At 50.4% G+C, this 10,855-nt stretch overlaps 1 pseudogene; it reads right to left on the reverse strand.

Moving 5' to 3' along the window:
• The window catches only part of LOC139235483 (zinc finger protein 229-like), a 60,109-nt pseudogene extending 52,313 nt beyond the window's left edge, over positions 1–7,796 (reverse strand).
• Positions 7,797–10,855: the final 3,059 nt, after the last annotated feature.

The raw sequence follows: 10,855 nt of genomic DNA on the forward strand, positions 1-10,855 counted from the left end.
TAGGGTACTTCGGTTGGGTGAGGTGTGCATTGGGACTGGGGTAAGGCACTATGGCTGGGATTGGCATAAACTTTGACTGGTTTAAGGCACTTTGGTTGGTGGAGGCATATACTGGGACTGGGACAAGGCATTTTGGCTGCGAGAGGCATGCACTGGCACGGGTGTAAGGGACTTCGGCTGGCAGAGGTGTGCACTCGGACTGGAGTAAGGCACTTTAACTGGTGGAGGCATACACTGGGACTGTGGTTAGGCATTTCAACTGGTGGAGGGATACAGTGGGACTGGGGTAACGCACTTCAACTGGGGGAGGGTTACACTGGGACTGGGGTAAGGCACTTCTGCTGGGGAGGGATACACTGGGACTGAGGTAAGGCACTTCAAATGTGGGAGGGATACATTGGGACAGGAACAAGGTACTTCAACTGGGGGAGGCACACACTCGGACTGGGGTAAGGCACTCCAACAGAGGGAGGGTTACACTTGGACTGAGGTAAGGCACTACAGCTGGGGGAGGCATATACTGGGATTGGGGTAGGGCACTTTGGCTGAGGAGGAATGCACTGGGGTTAGGCACTTCGGATGGGGGAGGGATACACTGGGACTAGGGTAACGCACTTCAACGGGGGGAGGGATACCTGGAACTTGTGTAAGGTACTTCAACTGGGGGAGGCATGCACTGGGACTGGTTTAAGGCACTTTGGCTGGGGGAGGCATTCACTGGGACTGGGGTAGGGCACTTTGGCTGACGGAGGCATGCATTTGCACTGAGAAATGCTACTTCAGCTGGGGGAGGCATATATTGTGATTTGGGTAAGGCACTTCAACTGGGGAGGGATACTGTGGGACTGGGGTAAGGCACTTCAACTGGGGAGGGATACTGTGGGACTGGGATAAGGCACATCGGCTCGGGGAGGGATACATTGCGACTGGGGTAATGCACTTCAACGGGTGGAGGGGATACACTGGGACTGTGGTAAGGCACTTCAACTGGGGGACGCTAACACTGGGACTGGGATAAGGCACTTCAACTGGGGGAGGAAGACACTGGGACTGGGCTAAGGCACTTCAACTGGGGGAGGCATGCACTGGGACTGGGGTAAGGCACTTCAACTGGGGGAGGGTTAAACTGGGACTGAGGTAAGATACGTCGGCTGGGGGAGTCATTCACTTGGACTGCATTAATGCACTTCGGCTGGGGGAGGCATGCACTGTGACTGGGATCAGGCACTTCGGCTGGGGGAGGCATATGTTGTGACATGGGTAAGGCACTTCGGCTGGGGGACGCATGCAATGGGACTGGGGTAAGGCACTTCGGCTGGGGGAGGCACATACTGTGACTGGGGTAAGGCACCACAGCTGGGGGAGGCATGCACTTGAACTTTGGTAAGGCACTTCGGCTGGGAGGCGCATGTACTGGGACTGGGGTAAGGTGCTTCAACTGGGGGATGCTAACACTGGGACTGGAGTAAGACACTTCAACTGTGGGAGGCATAAACTGTGACTGGGCTAAGGCACTTCAACTGGGGGAGGGATACACTGGGACTGGGATAAGGCACTTCAGCTGGGGAAGGCATATACTGGGATTAGGGTAAGGCACTTCGGCTGGGCAAGGCATGCAGTGCGACTGGGGTAAAATACTTTGGCTGGGGGAGGCATGCACTCACACTGTGGCAAGGCACTTCGGTTGTGGGGAGCTGTGCACTGGGACTGGGGTAAGGCACTTCGGCTGGGGGAGGCAGAAACTGCGACTGGTTTAAGGCACTTCGCTTGGTGGAGGCAGATACTGGGACTGGGACAAGGTACTTTGGCTGGGAGAGGCATGCACTGGCATGGGTGTAAGGGATTTCGGCTGGCAGAGGTGTGCACTCGAACTGGAGTAAGGCACTTCAACTGGTGGAGGCATGCACTGGGACTGTGGTTAGGCAATTCAACTGGGAGAGGCATGCACTGGGACTGGGGTAAGGCACTTCATCTGGGGAGGGATACACTGCGACTCGGGTAACGCACTTCAACTGGGGGAGGGATACCTGGGACTTGTGTAAGGTACTTCAACTGGGGGATGCTAACACTGGGACTGCGGTAAGGCACTTCAACTGAGGGAGGGATAAACTGGGACTGGGGTAAGGCAATTCGGCTGGGGTGGCTTTCACTGGGAATGGTGTAACGCACTTCAGCTGGGGGAGGCATATACTGGGACTGGGGTAAGACAATTCGGATGAGCGAGAAATGCAATGGGACTGGATTAAGCCACTTCGAGTGGGGGAGGCCTGCACTGGGACTGGGGTAAGGCACTTCGGCTGGGGGAGGCATATACTGTGACTGGGGTAAGGCACTTTGGCTGGGGGAGGCATATACTGGGACTGGGGTAAGGCACTTTGGCTGGGGGAGGCATATACTGTGACTGGAGTAAGGCACTTTGGCTGGGGGAGGCATATACTGGGACAGTGGTAAGACACTTCGGCAGGGAGAGAAATGCAATGGGACGAGGGTAGGGCACTTCGGCTGGGGGAGGCCTGCACTCGGACTTGGGTAAGGCACTTTGGCTGGGGGCAGGTGCACTAGGACTGGGCGAAGGCACTTCAGCTGGGGGAGAAATGCAATAGGACTAGGGTAAGGCACTTTGGCTGGGGGAGGCCTGCACTGGGACTGGGGTAAGGCATTTTGGCTGGGGGACGCATGCACTGTGACTGGGGTAAGGCACTTCGGCTGGGGGAGGCATGCACTTGAACTTTGGTGAGGCCCTTCGGCTGGGGGAGACATGCACTGTGACTGGGGTAAGGCACTTCGGCTGGGGGAGGCATGCACTTGAACTTTGGTAAGGCACTTCAGCTGGGGGGGTGATACACTGGGACTGGGGTAAGGCACTTCAGCAGTGGGAGGCATATGTTGGGACGGTGGTAAGACACTTCGGATGAGGGAGAAATGCAATAGGACTAGGGTAAGGCACTTTGGCTGAGGGAGGCCTGCACTGGGACTGGGGTAAGGCATTTTGGCTGGGGGACGCATGCACTCTGATTGGGGTAAGGCACTTTGGTTGGGGGAGGCATGTACTGTGACTGGGGTAAGGCACTTCGGCTGGGGGAGGCATGCACTTGAACTTTGGTAAGGCCCTTCGGCTGGGGGAGGCATATACTGGGACTGGGGGAGGCATGCACTGTTATTGGGGTAAGGCACTTCGGCTGTGGGAGGCATGCACTTGAACTTTGGTAAGGCACTTCAGCTGGGGGAGTGATACACTGGGACTGGGGTACGACACTTCAGCAGTGGGAGGCATATATTGGGACGGTGGTAAGACACTTCGGATGAAAGAGAAATGCAATAGGACTAGGGTAAGGCACTTTGGCTGGGGGAGGCATGCACTGTGACTGGGGTAAGGCACTTCGGCTGGGGGAGGCATGCACTTGAACTTTGGTAAGGCCCTTCGGCTGGGGGAGGCATATACTGGAACTGGGGTAAGGCACTTTGCCTGGGGGAGGCATCGACTAGGACTAGGGTAAGGCACTTCGGCTGGGGGAGGCTTATACTGGTACTTGGGTAAGGCACTTTGGCTGTGGGAGGCATATACTTGGACGGTGGTAAGATACTTCGGCGGGAGGAGAAATGCAATGGGACTAGTGTCGGGCACTACTGCTGGGTGAGGCATGCAGTGGTACTGGGGTAAGACATTCAGCTGGGGGAGGCATATCTTGGGACTGGGGTAAAGCCCTTCTGCTGGGGAGGCTTGTATTGGGACTGGGGTAAAGTACTTCAGCTGGGGGAGGTATGCACTGGGATGGGGGTAATGCATTTTGACTGGGGGAGGCATGCACTGGGACTGGGGTAATGTACTTCGGCTGGGGGAGGCATGCACTGGGACTGGGGTAAAGCCCTTCTGCTGGGGGAGGCTGATCTTGGGACTGGGGTAAAGCACTTCGGCTGGGGGAGGCATGTATTGGACTGGGGTAAAGCACTTCGGCTGGGGGAGGCATGTATTGGGACTGGGGTAAAGCACTTCAGCTGGGGGAGGCAGATCTTGGGACTGGGGTAAAGCACTTCAGCTGGGGGAGGCATGTATTGGGACTGGGGTAAAGCACTTCGGCTGGGGGAGGCATGCACTGGGATGGGGGCAAGGTACTTTGGCTGGCCCTTGCTATCTTATGGGGAGCTCTGTCCTCTGTCACTTCAGGAATTCAAAGTGGATCAAGTTACAATTTGCAAAGTCAGTGAGACCTTGGGATGGGCGGTTCCAGTTACACATTCCAGTGAAATCTCAGGGTGTGGCTTATCCTCCAAGGGACCAATCATAGACAAATGGTGCGGCGTGGCGGCCATTTTGGCAGTACAAATAAGCGCGTTCTTTATTAACCCGCTCCCTCCCTCCGCCTGTCTCTCACCTGCTGACTCACCCACTGTGCATGCTCAGCTCACACTGCCCGGCTGATTGACGGCAGCTCCCGACCAATAGGGAGAGTGGGGGCGGGGCTGGAGGACCAGGCAGGCGGTTGATCCTCCAAGCAATTGCAGTGTGCGAGAGGTGGGACTTGCAGCCCCCCAGTGGGCAGGGCTGGGTCTGGATCTCGCTCATTGGCTGAAACTCTGCCCCATTGTTAAAGCTGATGTCCCTCAAACTCCAGGAGGAAATGGGACATTTCTGTCGTGGCTTTAAACAGATGGAACTCTGTGGGGTGGAGGAAACATTGCAGCATTTGGTAGTGACATGGATTCATTCAGGCCAGACAGTGGGGATTATTTCTGGAAATAACACAGTGTAGTTGTTTCTGTTGAAACAGATGAAACCCTGTCGTTGTGGAACAACCACACTTCTCGTGTCCTGGTCAATCACGTGTGCAACAAGTGTCGTCATGGAAGTAAAGGATGGTATCAAATTGGAAAAAAAGGCATATAATGTTGTGAAGGACAGTGGAAGGCCAGAGGATTGGGAATTTTTAGAAACTTGCAAAGGACAACTAAAAAATGAAAAAGACAGAGAAGATAGCAGATGAGAGCAAACTAGCAAGAAATATAAAAACAAACAGTAAGAGCTTCTACCAGGATATAAAAAGGAAATGATTATCTAAAGTAAACATTGCTCGCTTAGAGGATGACATTGGAGAATTACTAATGGGAAACACGGAAATGGAAGAGATTTTGAATGAATATTTTGTATTAGGCTTCACGGTAGAGGACACTAAAAACATACCAACAGTTGATAATCAAGGAGCTATTGCGGAGGGGGAGTGGGGGGGATGACTTAAAACAATCACTATCACTACAGATAAAGTGCTAATCAAACTAATGTGACTAAAGGTGGACAAGTCCTCTGGACCGAATGGCATGCATCCTTGGGTCTTAAAATAATTAGTTGCAGAGATAGTGCATGCATTAGTTGCAATCTACCAAAATGCCCTGAATTCTGGAGAGATCCCAGTGGACTGGAAAACTACAAATGTAACACCCCTATTCAAGTAAGGAGGGAGACAGAGAGCAGGAAACTATACATCAGTTAACTTATCATCTGTCAGTGGGAAAATACTCGAGTTCATTATGAAGGAAGTACTAGCAGGATATTTAGAAAATCATATTGCAGTTAGGCAGAGTTAGCATGGTTTTGTGAAAGGGAAATCATGTTTGACAAATTTGCTGTAGTTGTTTGAGGATGTAACGAGCAGAGTGGATAAGAGAGAATCACTTGATGTTGTATATTTTGATTTCCAGAAAACATTCAATAAGGTGCCACACAAAATATTAATGCACATGCTAAGAGCTCACGGGTTTGGGGGTAATATATCAACATGGATATGGGATTGCCAAACTAACAGAAAACAGACAGTCCGGATAAATGGGTCATTTTCAGGTTGGCAAACAGTAACTAGTGGGGTGCCGCAGTGATAAGTACTGTGGCCTCAACTAATTACAATTTATATTAATGATTTGAATGAAGGGACCGAGTGTAACATTTGCCGATGGTACAAAGATAGGTGGGAAAGCAAGTTGTGAGGAGGACGCAAAAGAATCTACAAAGGGATATAGATAGGTTCAATGAGTGGGCAAAAGTCTAGCAGATGGACTATAATGTGGTAAAATATCAGGTGATTTACTTTGGTAGGAAAAAAAAAGCAAATTATTATTTAGATGTGGACGATTATAAAATGCTGTTATACAGAGAGATCTGGGGATTCTTGTACATGAAACTCAAAAAGTTTGCATGCAGGTACAGCATTAATCAGGAAGGCAAACTGAATGCTGGCCTTTATTGCAAAGGGGATGGAATCTAAAAGTAGAGAAGTACTGCTACAACTGTCAGACCACACCTGGGCTACTGCGCACAGTTTTGGTCTGGACTTGTCTCCATTCTCGTGCCGAGATGATTGATACACCCAGATGGGAAGGACAACATTTGGGTACACTGATTCCCCACCAATTCCCATTCCCCTTCTTTCTGGTGGATATGGAGGGGCCACTGTGTGTAATAGGCAATTCATTAAGAATTGTCAGCAAGCTATTTCCAATTGGAGATTATATTCAGTGGAAAATTTCACACACTATTGTAGATTTTGTACCAAAGATCAATTTAGGATTAAAGTAAAAGTTCATAATTTTATTGCAAACTAAATTTCCGTTGAGAGTTGCTGAATTAAGGGGTAAGATAACCCACAGTGTTTCTTAAATGGACACTGCAGCCCCGAGAACACAATCAGCAATATATCCAGAATATTAAAGTCCAGCCCAGTTATATGGTTATTAACATCAGCAGAGACAAACCCCAACTGTCCGAATGAACATGGTTCAGTCGGGATGTGATTAACAGCCTCAATAACAACAGAATCCAACTCCTGCAGTCACTTGTGAACTCGCTGGTGTCTCAGTAGTGTGGATGATGTAGTGAATCCCTTCCCGCACTCAGAGCAGGTGAACGGCCTCTCCCCAGTGTGTACTCGCTGGTGTGTCAGCAGGTGTGATGACTGAGTGAATCCCTTCCCACACTCAGAGCAAGTGAATGGCCTCGCCCCAGTGTGAACTCGCTGATGTGTCAGCAGCGTGGATGAACAAGTGAATCCCTTCCCGCACTCAGAGCAGGTGAACGGCCTCACCCCAGTGTGAACTCGCTGGTGTGTCAGAAGGCGGGATGACCGAGTGAATCCCTTACCGCACTCAGAGCAGGTGAATGGCCTCTCCCCAGTGTGAACTCGATGGTGTTTCAGCAGGTAGGATGATGTAGTGGATCCCTTCCCACACTCAGAGTCGGTGCACGGCCTCTCCCCAGTGTGAACTCGCTGGTGTGTCAGCAGGATGGATGACTGAGTGAATCCCTTCCCACACTCGGAGCAGGTGAATGGCCTCTCCCCAGTGTGAACTCGCTGGTGTGTCAGCAGGTGGGATGAACAAATGAATCCCTTCCCACACTCATAGCAGGTGAATGGTCTCTCCCCAGTGTGAACTTGCTGGTGTGTCAGCAGGTGGGATGAACAAGTGAATCCCTTCGCACACTCAAAGCAGGTGAACGGCCTCTCCCCAGTGTGAACTCGCTGGTGTTTCAGCAGGTTGGATGAACAAGTGAATCCCTTCCCACACTCCGAGCAGGTGAACGGCCTCTCCCCAGTGTGAACTCGCTGGTGTTTCAGCAGGTCGGATGATGCAGTGAATCCCTTCCCACACTCCGAGCAGGTGAACGGCCTTTCCCCAGTGTGAACTCGCTGGTGCGTCAGCAGGCTGGATGATACAGTGAATCCCTTCCCACACACAGGGCAGGTGAACGGCCTCTCCCCAGTGTGACTGCGTTGATGAATTTCCAGCACAGATGGTGATCTGAATCCCTTCCAACAGTCCACACATTTCCACGGTTTCTCCATGGTGCGGGTATCCTTGTGACTCTGGACGGTTGGACGATCAGTTGAAGCCTCGCCCACACACACAACACGTTTACAGTTTCTCCCCGCTGTGAATTGTGTGATGTTTCTTCAGGCTGTGTAACTGGTTAAAGGTCTTTCCACAGGCAGTGCCCTGGAACACTCACTCGGGTGTGTGTGTCTCGGTGCTTTTCCAGTCACACAGATATTTGAAATCTTTTTACACAGACAGAACAGACAAACATTTCTCCTTCCACTTTCAAAGGCCGATGATATTCAGGTCCTGATGAATCGATTGACTCCGTCAGATCTTGACGCGATGTTTGGTTTGTGTTTCCTGTCTGAAAATCTCCCCTTCTAATACGCTGTAAAAGGAGATAACAAAACTCATCACTGTCAGTACAAGACACAAATTCAGGATAGATACATATAGTTTCCATGGAACATTCTTTCCTCTCTTGTTCTTCCAAAGCTGTAAATCCCTGTCCCACACATTGTCCCTCCTGCTGTGCTGAAATACAAATCAACACACATTTCTGGCCTGTTTCTCCTCCACTCCCCGTTTTCAACACCAATTCTGGTTGGCTTCAGTTCTACATTCAATGGTTCCCGTCCCTCTCCTCCACTGAACGTTCTGACTGTGGCTGGGTTCAGTTCTACACTCACTGTTCCCCACCTCCTCTGAAGGTGCTGACTCTGACTGGGTTCAGTTCTACAGTCACTGGTTCCCTTCCCCTGAAGGTACTGACTCTGGCTGGGTTCAGTTCGACACACATTGGTTCCGTTCCCCTGAAGGTACTGACTCTGGCTGGGTTCAGTTCTACAGTCACTGGTTCCCTTCCCCTGAAGGTACTGACTCTGGCTGGGTTCAGTTCTGCACTCACTGGTTCCCCTCCCCTGAAGGTACTGACTCTGGCTGGGTTCAGTTCTACACTCACTGGTTCCCTTCCCCTGAAGGTACTGACTCTGGCTGGGTTCAGTTCTACACTCACTGGTTCCCCTCCCCTGAAGGTACTGACTCTGGCTGGGTTCAGTTCGGGACACAGACATCATTCACTTTGTTTCCTGCATGAAGATGGCCACGCACGCGCTGTGCTGCTCAGTGAATCAAAATGACGGCGTAAACATGCCTTCCTGCACCAAGATGGCCACCGTTAGCCTGGGCCTGTGACCGGGAGAAAGCCCCGAAGCTGCAACCGCCGATATTCCGGTTATTATTCCGGGTTTGTGGGGGGCACCGGTTGTTCATGAAGCCTCCTTGGCTCCACACTGGTCCATTACTCCGCTCCGTCCCGCTGAAAAGCACACTTCTTAGGAGCCTGTACAAAACGTGTCACCTCCGCCATTACACGCACCGCGCATGCTCCAAACACAGCCAGATCGCGCCTGCGCACTGAGCTCCTGTAGTCTGGGTGCGGCTCATTCTCCCCCGCGGGGCATGCTGGGTACATACGACTATGAGAAATAGGAGCAGGAGTGGGCCACCCAGACCCCCGGGCCTGCTCCCCATTCAATAAGGTCATGGCTGGTCTGATCATAGACTCAGCTCCATTCCCTGCCTGCTGCCCAGAACCCTTTACTCCCTTATCGCTCAAAAATCTGGCTATCTCCACCTTAATATATTCAATGAACCAGACTCCACTGCTCTCTGCTGCAGAGAATTCCACAGATTTACAACCCCCCGAGAGAAGAAATTCCTCCTCATCTGAGTTTTAAATAGGCTGAGGAGAAAGATTAGAACATCATTCAACTACCACAGAAAGTAGTTGAGGCCAATTCACTAAATATATTCAAAAGGGAGTTAGATGAAGTCCTTACAACTCGGGGGATCAAGGGTTATGGCGAGAAAGCAGGAAGGGGGTACTGAAGTTTCATGTTCAGCCATGAACTCATTGAATGGCGGTGCAGGCTAGATGGGCTGAATGGCCTGCTCCTGCACCTATTTTCCATGTTTCTATGTTTCTATGATTTACTGTGATTGCATTGGGCACTGAACCACGTTCATTCTGGCAGCTCTTGTTTTTTTCTGGTTATCTTAATAACCCCTCTATCTCAACATAAGAACATAAGAAATAGCAACAGGAGCAGGCCATATGGCCCCTCGAGCCTACTCCGCCATTCAATAAGATCATGGCTGATCTGATCATGGACTCAGCTCCACTTCCTGCCCGCTCCCCATACCCATATCGTTTAGGAAACTGTCTATTTCTGTCTTAAATTTATTCAACGGCCCAGCTTCCACAGTTCTCTGAGGCAGTGAAGTCCATAGATTTACAACCCTCAGAGAAGAAATTTCTCCTCATCTCTATTTTAAATGGGCGGCCCCTTATTCTAAGATCATGCACTCTAATCCTAGACTCCCCATTATCAGTGGAAACATCCTCTCTGCATCCACCTTATCAAGCCCCCTCATAATCTTATACATTTTGATAAGATCACCTTTCATTCTTCTGAATTCCAGTGAGTAGAGGCCCAACCTACTTAATCGTTCCTCATAAGTGAAACCCTCATGCTCAGAATCAACCGAGTGAACCTTCGCTGAGCTGCCTCCAAAACAAGTATATCCTTTCATAAATATGGAAACCAAAACTGCACGCAGTTTTCACATACAGCTGTCGCAAGATTTCCCTGCTTTTATACCCCATCCCTTTTGCAATAAAGGCCAAGATAGCTGTTGCGTTTCATGCACAAGTACCCCCAGGTCCCGCTGTACTGCGGTACTTTGCAATCTTTCGCCATTTAAATAATATGTTGCTTTGATTTTTTCTGCAAAGTGCATGACCTCACACTTTCCAACATTATAGTCCATCTGCCAAATTTTTGCTCACTCACTTAGCCTGTCTATGTCCTTTTGCAGATTTGTTGTGTCCTCCTCACATATTGCTTTTCCTTTGATCTTTGTATCATCAGCAAACTTGGCTATGTTACACTCAGTCCCTTTTTCCAAGTCGTTAATATAGATTGTAAAGCTGGAGATCAATACCCTCTATAAATGTTGAATAAATTATCTTTTTTTCAAACACAGTTTG

This window comes from Pristiophorus japonicus, chromosome 23 (genome assembly GCF_044704955.1).
Source record: "Pristiophorus japonicus isolate sPriJap1 chromosome 23, sPriJap1.hap1, whole genome shotgun sequence".
Classification (NCBI taxonomy): domain Eukaryota; kingdom Metazoa; phylum Chordata; class Chondrichthyes; family Pristiophoridae; genus Pristiophorus; species Pristiophorus japonicus.